The 15,707-nt window shown below is 34.9% G+C and overlaps 2 pseudogenes across 1 annotated transcript; both read left to right on the forward strand.

Moving 5' to 3' along the window:
• Positions 1-6,247: 6,247 nt before the first annotated feature.
• Positions 6,248-7,544, forward strand: LOC143613614 (protein WHAT'S THIS FACTOR 9, mitochondrial-like; annotated as a pseudogene).
• A 1,280-nt stretch (positions 7,545-8,824) lies between these two features.
• On the forward strand, positions 8,825-14,328 carry LOC143613625 (cytochrome P450 704C1-like; annotated as a pseudogene). Its single transcript, XR_013150158.1, has 7 exons — positions 8,825-8,829; positions 10,918-11,098; positions 11,181-11,390; positions 11,499-11,799; positions 12,533-12,862; positions 13,713-13,916; positions 14,076-14,328. The product of XR_013150158.1 is annotated as a cytochrome P450 704C1-like (transcript).
• The last annotated feature ends 1,379 nt before the right edge of the window (positions 14,329-15,707 follow it).

The following is a 15,707-nucleotide window of genomic DNA, read 5'->3' on the forward strand; positions in this document are numbered from 1 at the left end:
GAGGTTCAAGGGAGCTTTCCGGTAGCATATTCCGGTTAACATAAAATCCGACAATCGGAGGGTGGGCACTTGAGCTTTAACAAGAATATCGGGCTATTAACTACACTAAGAATATAGGTTGAACACGAGTCGGACGGTGGGCCTTTGCCCACCGTCATTTGGCCTTGAATCTGTCCCTGCGGCGGAGGTGGTGAAGGGTTCGGCGGCTGCGGTGGTGAAGATACCGAAGGCAACGACGGTGGTTGAAGTTTGGTGAATAAACACAAAACAATAGTTTAGATCATAAGCTCAATCTTTGTAATTCTCATTAGCTCGAAAATCACAATTCTTAAACTCACCATAAGATAACACACAAGCTCGGGTATATATACTAGTTTAAACATGAAAACCTAATTAGACATATTTAAACAATAACTAATAAATAAATTCCTTGTTGTCCAAGTCATTGGCTCGACTTGTTCTTCAAGCAATTTACTCCATGTAAACCAAGTTACGTGCTCAACTTGATAAACAAGACACCAACTCATTATAGGCTCAATGAGTCGATCTAACGGAAATTACGTTCAACAGTGGTGAAGGTTCCGCCGGAGGTGACGATGGTAAAGGTTCCGCCATCGGTGGCTTTTCTGGATTTATTAAAGAGACATTTTCTAGAATAAGTGATGCAGTTTCGGAAGCGATCAATGGCTCGAGACACTTTATAATAATCAAAGACGATAATTGAGCCAAAGGTTCTAAGAACAAAGTTCTTATTAATTCATAACCAATCAAAAAAACTGAATAACAAAGAAACCTTAACACCTCATTTATACTAAAAGAAAAAGAGATAAACATGGAAACGAGATAAACGTAAAATAATAAAAGATTAACTAATAATAAAAGATACTCCGATGCTCCTGCATCATAAACTGATGCAGTTTCGGAAGCGATCAATGGCTCGAGACACTTTATGGTAATCAAAGACGATAATTGAACCAAAAGTTCCAAGAATAAAGTTCTTATTAATTCATAATCAATCAAAAAAGCTGAATAACAAAGAAACCTTAACACCATATTTATACTAAAAGAAAAAGAGATAAACGTAAAATAATAAAAGATTAACTAATAATAAAAAGATACTCCGATGCTCCTGCATCATACTCCCGGTCTTCGAAAAAAACTCGTCCTCGAGTTTTGTCTTCGGACCAAAGCCGCCTGGGTCGAAAGGAACATCAATGCGCTCGATATTTATTAACTTCATGACATGCCCACATAATTCAATAGTGCAAAACACCTCACGCAACTCTGAACGTATATCCCCAAGGTCGAATGTAGCATTATAATGGTTCCTGTTTGCTCTCAATTTTACCCGCTCAACTATATTAATTTCACGAGTCGCCTCACCTGACTTTAAACTCATACCATCGGGGTCTATTGGGTTCGCGGGTCTCTCCACCTCCTTCTCCTCGTTTTCGGAAAAGACTCGCCCTCGAGTCTTGAGAACGTTGAAAAAATCATTGACAACTTTTGAAATTTTCTTGGACGCAACAGTAGACGCCTCTCGCATTGTGCTTGGAATAGTAGGCTTTTCAGTTTGAACATTACCACCCGGATCAAACGGAACCTCGGGTCGTGATTTGTTTGAATTCAACCCGTCAAAAGATTTTTTTTTAACCAGCTCATAATTTTCAATCTTTTTATCTTTGGCATTTTTTTTTTCAATTAGTAAATATGCATGCTTCTCACGTAAATTACCATATTTAACACCCATGACTTTAGCAAATATAAAATCCCCATAATAATTAGCCATGTTGAAAATAACCCAAGATTTTTCAATTACCTGTATTCTCTTTTGAAAATCCACTTTTGCATGAGATTTACTCAAATCTTTTCATTTTGAATTTGTGACTTATTTGGCTTGATATAAGGAACAACCATGGCCACCGATTGATAGCCATATTCTTCTCTCATCCAACCACTAATCACCCCCGTAGGACCACCACAATAAATCCTACCAAGATTAAAACAAAGCAAAATCTCGTCACTCATCTTCACCTGGTCATCGTTGACAACCGAAACACAACCCATGGCCACCGTAGGAACTGTGGAACCACCATCTACCACCATATCACTACCCACAACCTCCGAATATGCTTCCTCGTCCCCATAGTTATCAAACACAGGTGGCGATTTGTAAATAAAATCAGAACGATAGTCCTCCTCCCCAAAACATTTGTTTTCATGGAAATCAACTCCATCTTCATCGTATTTAGGTTTTTCTTCCGAAAAAACCTCATGACAAGATTCATCTTCATAGATCGGTTCATAGAACCGGAGTGGTTGACGGCTAAACGGCTGCTGCTCTCCGTCGCCACCTTCGTCCCAGACGACGGTGCTCGACTCGGTTTCCGTCTTGCGCATCTCCCGTTGTAGTTCGAGATCGCGGACTCGTTTTCGGAGTCGTTTGATCTCTTCAAGATCGCGGACTCGTTGTCGGAGTCGTTGGATCTCCATACATCGCTGCCTCGGTCGGCGACTCTGCGAGTAGGACATCGATCTTCTCCACGAGCACGTGAATAGAAAATACTTCGATCGTTGCCTCGGTCGGCGACTCTACGATCAAGCAAGTATTCAACACCACGTCGAGCCATTTGAGAACCAAAAGCTTTGATACCAACTGATGCAGTTTCGGAAGCGATCAACGGCTCGAGACACTTTATGATAATCAAAGACGATAATTGAACCAAAAGTTCCAAGAACAAAGTTCTTATTAATTCATAATCAATCAAAAAAACTGAATAACAAAGAAACCTTAACACCCTATTTATACTAAAAGAAAAAGAGATAAACATGGAAACGAGATAAACGTAAAATAATAAAAGATTAACTAATAATAAAAATATACTCCGATGCTCCCGCATCAATAAGCCTACACAAAGCTAGGGCGGTGTTAGGGATTGCTACGGATGCTTTCCAAATTGGTAAATTTGTGAAAGGTTATGGTGGAGCCGGTGCCGGTTCTCTTGAAGGTAGCGTGGAATTGAAGGATGAAACTATAGTGGTTAAAACGATGGTGGGAAAGAAACACGTTGCGGTGGTGATGAAGGTTCCGGTGGTGAAGATTCCGTCGCCGGCGATGGTGGTGAAGGTTCCGGCGGCTCTGAAACGAAGGTAGGTTCCGTCGGAGGTAAGAAGTCTGAAAATGATATGAAGGTGAAGGCAGGTTCCATCGAAGGTGGTGAAGGTTCCGGTGGCGGCGGCGATGGTAAAGGTTCTGCCGCTGGATCTATTAAGAAGAAATTGCCTGGACTAACCCTAAACAAGGCTAGGGCGGGGTTAGGGATTGTTGCTGATGCATGCCGCATTAGTAAGTTTTTGAAAGGTTATGGTGTCGGTTCTCGTAGAATCGGAGTGAATGATGAAACTGAAGTGTTGAAGGACGGTGTTAGGAATGGGAAAGAAACAGGTTTGGGTAGTGATGAGGAGAGGGCTAGTGAGGATGGTGGTGAAGAGAGTAAAGAAGATGGTGAAGATGGTTTAGGGGCTTCTGTGGAGAAGAAAGAGGGTGGTTCGGATGATGAGGGTGGTTCAGGTGATGAGATTCAGGTGAAGTTGGTTAGGATGTTACACTGGATTATGCAGATATCTTGAACATTTTTAACTAGTTGAGTGGGGTATCTAGTTTGGTAGCTTTTGGAGGGGGATAAAGTGATTGGAGATAGGTATATGTTAATATTGACTAGAAAATTATGATAATGATATGATACAAGTATTTAGTTGTGCTTTTTGATAATGATAAATTTGGCCAAACCACAACAATATACAAAAGATCGATGTGATACAGGTATTTAGTTGCGCTTTATGATAATGATATCAATTGTTGAGATACAAAGATTAAATCTACCATAGCGAACAACATAGAAAGTTAAGGTTGATCACACAAACTTCCAACTTAATTTGCCTTTATTTGCCCAGAAGTGTGTATTTAATTGTTAAAAGATACCTATTTGTTGTTTCATATCAATGATCGCTAGCCCAAGTTAGGGATGTTACTGGTACTGATCCATAAAATTGAAAATATTTGGTATTGGTACGGCACTGAAATGTTTGGTTCGGTACCGGTATTTCGTGCAAAATTCGGAAAATATCGGTACCGTACCGAACCATGTCGGTACTAAAAAATTAAAACTTGGTATCGATTATGTACCAAATCGGTACCGGTATCGAAAACGATCATCCTTAGCCCAAGTAGTTTAAGGTGAAATATCCAAAGACTTTAATTTAAAAAGAGGTATTGGTTGTGATTAAAAATATATAAAAAAAAGTTCCATGTTAGGCCAGTGGGCTTTCTCACATATGAGTAAAGATGAGCGAGTAAGTGAGTGGTCCGTCAATAATTAAAATTGACGTTTAAAAAATACTACTATTTGTTTAGGAAAAAGGTAAACATTGGTGCTGGAAACATAAGAAATAAAACTTATGGCTATATTTCATCAATCAAAAAACTCCCAATAATATTACACAAAAAAAGCAGTCAACAAAATCCTCTCACAATCTCACCGGCTGAGCTGATATCCCCGGCGGCTATTACAGATCTGTTTGGCTGTTGCAGGTTTATTTATTTATGTTAATCTCTCTCTACCTATAATATTATTATTACTCTCTTTATTACTTGTCAATATATTATTCCTCAATTTTGAATTTTATAACTTCTGGAACATGAAGTAATAGAAGCAAATAACATATTCAATTTCATGTTTAGGTTTTCTCGATACTTAATTACTGAAACCCTATAAACAAAAATCGTGTTTTTAAACCCTGATTTGTAAAGAAACCCTAGAAATTGAGTATCAGTTTGCAATATGCTGTCCGATATTGACTACAAGTGAACAGCAGGCTATTTGTTGGATTTGATATTAATTCTAAAGATTTGTTACGAATTTGACTGCAGCTTCTGAGAGTCTGGTAATCTGAAGTTCTATTAACCGGTGGGATAATATGCAGGTAATTATGGTTATAACTTAATATTCATACTTGTTGTTTAGTTGAAACTATTATTATTGTAATTGGAATATAACTACAGGTTACATTACAGAAAGCCTTAACTAAGTTATAGTTGAACAAACTAATAAGTATATGTCACCAGTCAGTGTTGTATAACTCGAGTCGGCCGGTGGGGTACCAACTAGTGATTAATAGGGATTGGAAATTTTATATGTAATTTTTCAACTACTTGCAAAGATTTTGACCAGTTATGACAGATTTTGACCGATGTGGGCGGGATGTAGCGGGCTACCTATTTTTTTTTGTTGGCTCGTTTAGGTCAAATCGAATCCGTAGCGTACCAATTAATGATTAATCACCAGTTAATCGATGACTAATTGTGATTTTAACAACATTGTCACCAGTTAATGGTTCTCAGGTTATGCTTTCTTTAATCTGCCACGAGTTTATTGTGTTCTTGAAAAGTTGAAATTTTGCTTTCTTTAATCTGCCACGGGGTTATTGTGTTCTTGAAAAGTTGAAATTTTGCTTCTTTAATCTGCCACGAGGTTATGTTTAATGATTCTCAGTCTGTTGCTCTATTTGCTTTTATCTTCACTTTTCTGCAAACTTGTGATAAAAAAGACTAGCAGCAACAACATTAACATTGCAGATAAATTAAGAAACTTGTGATATTTTTTTTAATTTTAAAACTACTTATAAGAAGTCATCATTCCACAAACTACATAAGTTTTAAACTTTTTTCAGTTGTGAGAATTATTTTGAGTTTTTGCTCTAAATCTTTTTGTTTGGGGACCCTTATATTGTGCCTGACTGATACAACGTAATATTTGTCTGTCTTTCCTTTTATTTTGATAATTTCTTAAAATATTTTAATCAAAATAATGTTTTTATTGCATTATTCGCAGGCTAGTGACAGGTTTAATATCAACTCTCAACTTGAGCATTTGCAAGCTAAGTGTAGGAACAGGATATGCAGACATGAGCAGATTGTAAGTTTTTGTCTTTTGTTTAAATGTTTTACTTTTTCGACATTTAGAAATAGCAATTTTCATTTTGAAAGTAAACCCCGTTTATTTTCTTACATATAATTGCTAGTTTTTTTGAATCTTTATTACCAGCTATTACATACTATTTGAATTTTAAAGTAATTTCTAAGTATCAATTACAGGAAATGGTTCTACTTAGTTTAGCAACCTGCAAATGCAAGCAAAGGAGATAAACATTGCTCTAGTTTCAACAGTGAATTGCATGATTTTAGAAGATGTACCGTTTGATTTTGGGCTGTCGATTTTCCAACCACCACCATCGCGAATCATGGTTTAGACATATCCAAAGATACAGTTTAGTTAATGTAACACTAAAATGGGTAAAGGATAGAGTGCTAGATGGAGTTGTGACAGGCGAAAGAGAGCTCAAAGCCGCCTGGATTATCATGTCGATCATAGCAGCCAACCCTGACGGTTGCCTCCCAATCTACCGCCTCGCTGGCCGTCAGAGAGGCCAATTGGGTCTCCCCCATGACCTTAAAGTTTCAACCTTTATAAGAAAATACCCAAATATATTTGACGAGTTTCATGTTCCCGATAGTGGTGGCACTCTTGTCCCATGGTTTAGACTAACCCCGGGTGCTATAACGCTAAATCAAGAATATATTCAAGTTTTTCAAGAAAATCGTAAAGATTTTCTTGATAGGGTTTGCAAGCTTCTTATGCTTACTAAAGACATGATTCTTGCGATACAAACCATAGATCAGTTAAAATGGGATTTAGGCTTGCCTCATGATTATGTTGATTCGTTTATCTCAAATTACAAAGACGTTTTCTCGTTAACTCGTCTGTCTTGGCTTAAAGAGCTTGCGGTCTCTCAACTTGAAACCGACACAATTTCACAACAAATGGAAAAGGATGTCGTAACGGATCGATTAAGTTTTCGTGTTGGATTTCCAAGGGGATATGGGTTAAAAAGGAAATCTCTCGAGTGGTTAAAAGAGTGGCAAACACTCCCGTATACTTCACCGTACACGGATTCAAGTCATTTGGATTCACGAACCGATATTTCTGAAAAACGAATCGTGGGCGTGTTTCATGAGCTTTTGCATCTTACTATTCAAAAGAAAACCGAGCGACAAAAATGTTAGTAATTTTAGAAAATCTTTAAATCTTCCTCAAAAGTTCACTAAGGTGTTTGAGCGACATCCGGGTATTTTCTATATTTCCAAAAAGAACAACACCCAAATGGTTGTTCTTCGTGAATTCTATGACCGTGATTGTCTTGTTCACAAACACCCGGTTTGTGAAATTAGGAGTAAGTTTGCATGCTTGATGAAAGAAGGGTTTTTGGGTAGAAGTCGATGGTTGTATAAGAAACGCACTGACACAAATTCAGGTGAAAATGATGAATTATGTCATGTTTATGAGGTTGAATTATGTCATGTTTATGAGGTTGAATCATGTGAAAATGAAGTTGAATCTGAAGAGGAATATGAAGGTTATATTTTTTCAGAATATGAATCTGATGAAACTAATGAAACCGCCCGGCTTTTCAAATTGTGTGAATAGTGTGCTTGCTGATGTTGTAACTTATGTTGAAGTGGTGAGTGATCATATGATGCATAATGGTTGATCTTTGCATGCAACTATTAGGTGCTTAGAGATTGTATTAGATTGAAATTTATTTATCATCATTACATGTGTCATGCTAGAATTGCATTTCATTCCATTATCTTGTATTCCCCCTCATAACTCATATTAACTTATATTTTAGTGCCACGGATTAATATTGCTTTTACAATTACTGAATTACCCCATGATCAAGAAAAGATATTGAAATTGGTTAATTATCATTATGTTTATTTATGGTATGTTGGTTTCTATTAATCCCAACTATTGCCTTTTGGTCACCGCTAGTCTCAACAAACGAATTGGCTGTTGACGGTCCCAACTTTTAACGTACTTGTTCTTAACGGTCCGCAACTAACATAATCCTAACGCCATTAGTTACAGGTCGTCGGAAAAGTCACATTTTTTGCTGGAAAGAATTATTAGTCATGATTTTGGTTTATATATAACTAAAAAAGTGTTTGCCGCGGGTTCACACAAGTTATCCTCTCATATTGGTTTGTAGTGTTTGATGTGGCGTGTAATGAATAATGAGTGTGAGCGGCACTTGCTATAGCAAAACTTATATTCTATGTAAATTACGATACACAAAATATAAGATTATCATAAAAAAATAAATTAAACAAAATTACGTATTTTAAGTTAACGAACGTGATTGAACCGGTTCCTTAGAAGCTTCGCCCTTTATAAAATTAGACACCACAGTTTAGAAAATGATCACTTTCTTATTACCTTAATGTTTCTTCACGAAATAAACATTAAATGGTTAAATCAAAACACAATACAAACATGACACAATTTGTAATGAGTGAACACAGTTTCTTACTTTTTTTTTTGTTTAACAAAATTTAGAAAAAGATTAAAGAGAATGAAGAAAAGTACTAACATTTCTTGTAATTTTAAAAATTAGCCACATTTTCAAGCTTGGTTTTATAAAAATCCAATGAAACTTGGTGATATTGGGCAAAACTTGAGATGTTATGAACTTAAATGTTTACAACTACAAACCGATCTAACGGTTCAAAGATCTGGATTGTTGGATATGGTGATTACTCAACTGAGCCTAAATAAATTGGACATGTTTATAATATTTCGACACAAAGTTAGTTGACCCATATGCATGTTCGTAAATGATTGTTGTCATAGGATTTTAAAATTGATGACCGGAACAACGTGGCGACACAAAGATCAGAAGAGTTGGAATTTATGATGTACAAGCCATGAGGTAAGTAGTTCTTGACTCAACTACTATACATGATTAAATACTTCTTTTGTTCCACTTGTTAGTTAGGACTTAATGTCTCTGGTAACTAGAATGACATTCGATCCAAGTACAAAAATGTAGTTCTACATGATTGAATGACAATGGTTTGGGTTACCAAGACGGTTTTTAATTGGGTTAAAACCATGTAAATTGGGGCTGAAATATAGTAAACAATCGTAAGGATTAATGCTGAATTTTCAGAATTCGTCCACATTTTCGTCGGTTTACAAAAAATCAACCGAATGTTGGTTTAGGGCGTGTAATATATCGCCGGAAAGCTCTATTTGTCTACTTTTCTAATATTTTTAGTTTGAAGCAAAACTCTCACAGTTAATGGAGTAAAATGTTAGTTTTGTACGGCTGCGCAAAGTTGCTTTGAAACAGTATCATTTTTCATTGTCATATTAAAATAGTGAAACCATCTAAGCATCCGTTTCTAGTGTATTAAATATGGTTGTAAACCTTAATATGTTACTTTGGCTATTTTGAAGTAAAATAAGTAGAACTGAACAATACACTAGTCAAGGATGCCAACATTGTCATCGTGAAAAAGTTTGCTAATGTTGTAAATTGGTAATAAAGATGTTTTCATGTTTTATTAGATGAGAAATTTGTCATAAAAATAAAATGTAAAATAGTATTTGTAATGGTAGTTAAAGAATGTGTACATACATATATGCCATGATTGTATGTATTTTACCATAGGCGAAGTAAAGAAAACATACTATGACTTGATAGGCCATCGGCCTGTACAAGTATCTCTTACGGAGTTCTACTTGAAATTATAGCATTAGGTGTGTTTAGCACATTTAATATATTGTCTTTAGGTATGTTTAGGTCAAGAATGTGTGAGCGACGCGACCTGTAAGCTAAGAGAATCAAGGAGGGTTTCGACTTGTTCGTGTTTCTTTTTAAGTAGTTAATAATATTTATGGTATTGAAGTGGGCATTAGTTGGATTAGTATTCAGATGGAATCTGTATATTTAATTACGTATTTAAATATTTGGGGTGTGATATTGATGATTTAAATCAAGTACGAGAAGCTGGAATTGAACAGGAGAGTATGAGGCTACAACACCACTAAAACAAAAACCAACCATTTGCTGAGTGTGCGTCACATGGCGCAAATCAGCTCATTTTGTAGCCCCTCCAATAGCCTTATAGATCAAGTACATTATATCAAATAATTTTATGACAATTTATTATCATTTGTTGTTTTCTTTTAGCTGACCTAATTTAACTTTTTAAATTTGAAGCCTAAATTTAATTTTGTTATGAACAAATACAATTAAACCAATATTAGTTAATTGCTTAACCACTTTAATTGAAAATTTGAAATTAGTGGGAGACGAACAAATTAGGGTGATAGCGGCCTCACATTAGATTTGACCTGACCTATTTTGGTTTGACTTATTTTAGTTTGAATTGACGAGTTATAGGTTAAACTTTTTTTGTACCCACTAACTAAATTTTGTGGATCCGCAACTGTAAATAGCTTTTAACTCCTGGTATCAAGTATGGGCCTTCGTAACTGTATTGACTTCTTATCGCATTCTGAATTCTGATAACGTAATGTTCCAATAATCTGAAATTAATTTTATTTCTGATTTTAAATAATTAATAAAAAATATGTTATTGATGTCCGCGTGAATCTTCATTATTTTGTATAAATACATAATGCTTATATGAAGTTATGAACTGCATTAATCATTCATGACCTATTCTATTGGTTTAGCGGTATCGTATCTCCTTACAAAAATAAGAATGTAGGTTTAAATCATTGCAAGTGTAAAGTTTGAAGGATTTTGGATGGAAAAAATTGTTGTTAATAATAAAAAAACGAACTACATGATTAACACATTATATAAATACGCTAGTAATCATTATTGACAGTGGTTCGGGCATTTTTAGCATAAGAAATAATCCTTTATAAATTATGATGGATGATTTGGAAGTTGTGTTCTAGCAAAGTAAATGGTGAGTTATGACAGCTAGCGTACGTACGTAGCTGCTCACAGGTCTAGCTCTGTGGCATTGACAACCTTCAGCGCTGGTGAAACCGTGTTTCATCTTTTCATCAACTTCAGCAAGACGCATCATTACATGTCTGATCTCGCTGAAAAATACAAAACTTACAGAATACTTAGCCCTATTCAGGGTGAGGTTTACACAACCGATCCCGTGAATGTGGAGTATATCCTCAAGACCAATTTCAAAAACTATGGCAAGGTAATTAATTAATTAGCTATTTATTTATCTTGTTAAGTTAAATTTTTTGAACAAACTGCATGTGCACAAATATATGTTGTAGGGAAAGCATACCCACAGCATCGCATCCGATCTACTTGGCGACGGAATATTCACTGTAGACGGGGACCAATGGCGCGAACAAAGGAAGGTTTCGAGCCAAGAGTTCTCTACAAAAAACCTGAGAGATTTTAGCAGTGTAATATTCAGAAACAACACAGTAAAGCTCGGGAACATATTGTCACAAGCAGCAGATAGCAACCAAATAATTGATATAAACGTAATGTAGCTAGTGACTTAATTTATCACTATGATCGATAATTGGTATTAAATATTAATTAGCATTAGCGTGAAATATAACATTTATTATGTGCATATATACATACCGGTCTTGTTCATGAAAGCGGCGACGGATTCAATATTCAAAGTTGGTTTTGGAATCGATCTTGACAACTTGAGTGGTCAAAATGAAGAAGGCGTTAGGTTTAGCCGTGAATTTTATGTTGCAAACAACTTAACATATAAAAGATTCGTTGATGTAACATGGAAGATCAAGAGGTTTTTCAATATTGGATTTGAAGCAGAGTTGAAGGAAAATATGAAAATTGTTGATGAGTTTGTTTATAAGGTGATAAATAAAGGTCAAGACTGGGCAAATGAAGAAGTCAACGGATGATTGTTTGGTAAGCTTTTATTATATATAGTTTGACTCGTTGGGGCAAAAAGACTGAACTGAGTTCATAACCGATGATAAGGCATAATTCTTGAAACACATGCATGACATAAAAGTTGGTTATAGAACAAACTAATTACTAACGACATTCTTGAAGTTGGTGTGGTGGGTGCTAGGTGGTGGTTCACGCCCAAAGTCTATAGTTGGTGTGAAATTTATTACGTCCTTATTATTCTGAATATGAAAAAAAAATGAGCTTGACCAAATGCCACCTAAGTTTTAATGTTTAAAAAAATGATGTTCGTGTATGTCTACATTTTGGTTTTTATTTTATTTATGAAACACGACTATATGTTGGTTTTCTATTTTTTCTTAAATTTAATGACTAAAAATTAAGTATTTAAATGTATTAAGAAGTTAAGTTTTAATAATTTTACATAAGTTTTTAAAGCCTTTAAAAAATAGTTTTTAAATATTTTGTTTCTTAGAAGTTTTAGTAATTAAAGATAAAATACTTTTTAATTTTTAGCTTTGAACTTTCTAATATTTTTGGGCAAGATATTATTGCACAGGCGCAGCATGAGCTAGACACGTGTCATCTTATTTGGTGACAGACAACTTTTATTTTTACAAATTGAAAAGTCAATGACCGTTTTCGCTAAAGACGATATCGATCATCAATTAATGGCTGATTAAGTGATTTTCTTTTTATTAATTCAACCATTGGTTTATGGAACCTTCAGCTACTTAAAAAAGAAGACATCCTATCACGGTTTATTCAGTTTAATGATAGAGATCCAAAATACTTGCGCGACATAATACTAAACTTTATGCTTGCGGGTAAAGATCCGATTGCGATCAGCATGTCTTGGTTCATTTACTTGCTTTGCAAACATCCTAAAGTTCAAGATAAGGTTGCAAAAGAAATCATAGAAGCAACAAATTACATGAACCAAGAGATCACAGATGTTGCCGATTTTGCTGCCCGTGTGAGTGATAGTGCACTTGACAAGATGCAATATCTTCATGCAGCTTTGACCGAAACTATTAGACTTTATCCTGCTTTGCCAGTGGTATGCATTCGTTTCGTGTTTGAATACATAGCACCTGTACGTTTCATATTTCATTTTCTAATTTCTAAGGGAAAATTGGAAACTATAATTATAGCAGTTACCAAAGGGCATTTCACCCAACGGTATACTGTGTGTTATATGGCACTCCCTTCTTCTTTGGAGGTCGAGGGTTTGAGTCTCATGGAGGAAGTTGGTGTAGTATTATTAGGAGTAGATTAGATAACCGTTAAAAAAATATAACTATAGCACATGCAGTTAAGGTTTTGTGTGACATTTTTTACATTCTTTCATGGTATCTGAGTTGTAATTGCTTGATCCTATAGTGGCTGATAATTCAGCAATATATAATGGCTTTAATTAGCCTTTCACCCAAAGAAATTTAGTTATTTCAATAATATTAATTTGCAATTGATTTTTTATAATTGTAATTATTTCAATAATATCCTAATGGTGATTGATAATTTTATTTAAAAAAAAAAAAATCATAACTACTTGCTTATTTTGTAGCTACTTTTTGCATATTCCTTTTGCAGGCAACTGAATTTTCATTCTACTTGGCTTGCAAGTTGACTGGTCTTTCTAACCAAACATTAACCCAAATTTAATACTAACTTATATTTTTACCGGCTGTAAAAACCGAACTGCAGTGACATGGAATCAACTAACACAAAGAATATTAACTAGTGTAAATTTAGAAGTAGGTTAGGGTTTGAGTTTGGCTTTCAAAAAAAAAAAACAAAGAAAGCAAAATAGCATTTATTACATTATTAAAACAACATCTAAATTTGTTTTATATCAACAATTAATTCCCTAACAAAGTAACAACATTGAGATCATACAAATAATGTAGGATCCAAAGGTGTGCTTTTTAGATGATGTTCTACCAGATGGTTGTAATGTGAATAAAGGGGATGTGGTAGCATATCTGCCATATGCTATGGGAAGGATGAAGTTTATATGGGGTGATGATGCACTTGAATTCAAACCAGAAAGATGGCTTGATCAAGATGGTTGCTTCCATCCAGAGAGCCCCTTCAAATTTACAGCTTTTCAGGTTATTAGTATAATATAATTAATTGAGTTTTCAAAGGGCATGAGTAATTCATGAGTTTTGGCTTGTATAATAAAACTTATTTTCAAACTATATACTTAACTAGTTATTAATTATATGCTGGTACTAATCAACCCTTTTACCTTTCTTGTTCATACATAGGCCGGACCACGAACTTGTTTGGGTCGAGATTTCGCATACAGGCAACTGAAGATAATCTCTTCAGTTTTGTTAGGTTACTTTGTGTTCAAGTTGGGTGATGAAAACACAGTCTTATGTTACAGAACCTCAGTTAATATTCACGTTGATGGTCCATTGCAAGTTTATGTGTCCCGTAGATCTTTCCAAAATCCTTGAAGTTGCGCTAGCTACGTAACTTTGTGATGTCGAATGTGTGTTCAGCAGAACATACGTAGCATCTGCTAGCATCGAACGGTTTATTTAATATAATAATATGTAATGGTGTAGCTATAACAAATAAAAATGTTGTTTAATACTATAACAAATAAAAATGTTGTTTAATATTACATAACTTCTATGTTCTATGTATCGAAAAATGAGTGCTATTCATATTGCATAGTGCCCTGAGTGAAGTGATGTGAAGTTTCTGCATTATAAATTAGTTTAACGAATATAATATAAATTTTAGTTTTGACGGTGGCCACATATTGAGACATTTGAACAGAAAAATATGAGGTTGAAAAAAAGGATAAGAATAGCTAATTTGGTTATGTATTAAATGAATGGAAAGTGATTAAATTTACATAATGAAAATGTGGACTTTTTTTTTTAATTTAATTAATGCATGGCAGTCAAATGAGCATTACCAACGTTCAAATTTCGTCACTAGGCCCGAGTTCCACAACCCACAAGCCCAACTCACATTCGTTACTCAATTTTGGCTGGGCGGTATGCTAGAGCTGGATAGTGGATACTCAACGAATGTCAGTGATTTTAGTGTAATTATGAATTAACTTGTTAATTAAGTTAATTGTAATATGAATCTAAATAAGTCGGGTATGGGGGTGCACATTTATTTGATTTTATTATAATTTATAATCTTATTACTTCCTCCGTCCCGGTCAAAATGTCTTAGTTTGAAAAACACAAAGTTTAAGGTAGATTAAATTATTGTTTTCTTTGCTTACCAAATGACAATAATGCCCTTGAAAATTGGACCCGTCAATATTGTTTATTAATGTTAGTTGTGTGTGTTTAAGGGTAAACTTAGAAATTGGCTAATAAATTTTGAAAGTTGACATTTGTAGTGAGACAAATAAAAAATGAAATGTGGACACTTTTAATGGAACGGAGATAGTATTACTTAGGGGTGAAGCCCCCAAGTCATGGGGGTTCTAATGGGGCAACACCACCCCCCCTGGCGGGAGTCTGGGGGCAACGCCCAGGTAGTAGGATCCAATGGTCGGCAGCCCTAGGTAGGGTTCAAGGGGCGGCACCCGTGTCAGCTTGGAAATTTTTATTTCGGACATATGTTGCTTCATTAAAATCGTATTATAAATTAATTTTTATTAGTTTTCGTTACAAAATTAATAAACCAACAAAAGCGTATCTTCAGTTATTATATGTTTTAATCATACAGTACAATCTTTGGTTCATCATACTCTCACAAAAATCATATCCAAGTATTGCTTAAATCAATCTGAATTTCATCCAGTCAAAATATTTGAGAATCACAAATAATTTGAGCTTAAATCAATCTGAATTTCATACGCTCAAAATATTTGAGAACCAGAAATAATTTTGTTTTGGTAGTTTCATATGGTCAAAATACTC

This window comes from Bidens hawaiensis, unplaced genomic scaffold, assembly GCF_021521415.1.
Source record: "Bidens hawaiensis isolate Kalapana, Puna unplaced genomic scaffold, B.hawaiensis_p1.1 tig00002273_1, whole genome shotgun sequence".
Classification (NCBI taxonomy): Eukaryota; Viridiplantae; Streptophyta; class Magnoliopsida; order Asterales; family Asteraceae; genus Bidens; species Bidens hawaiensis.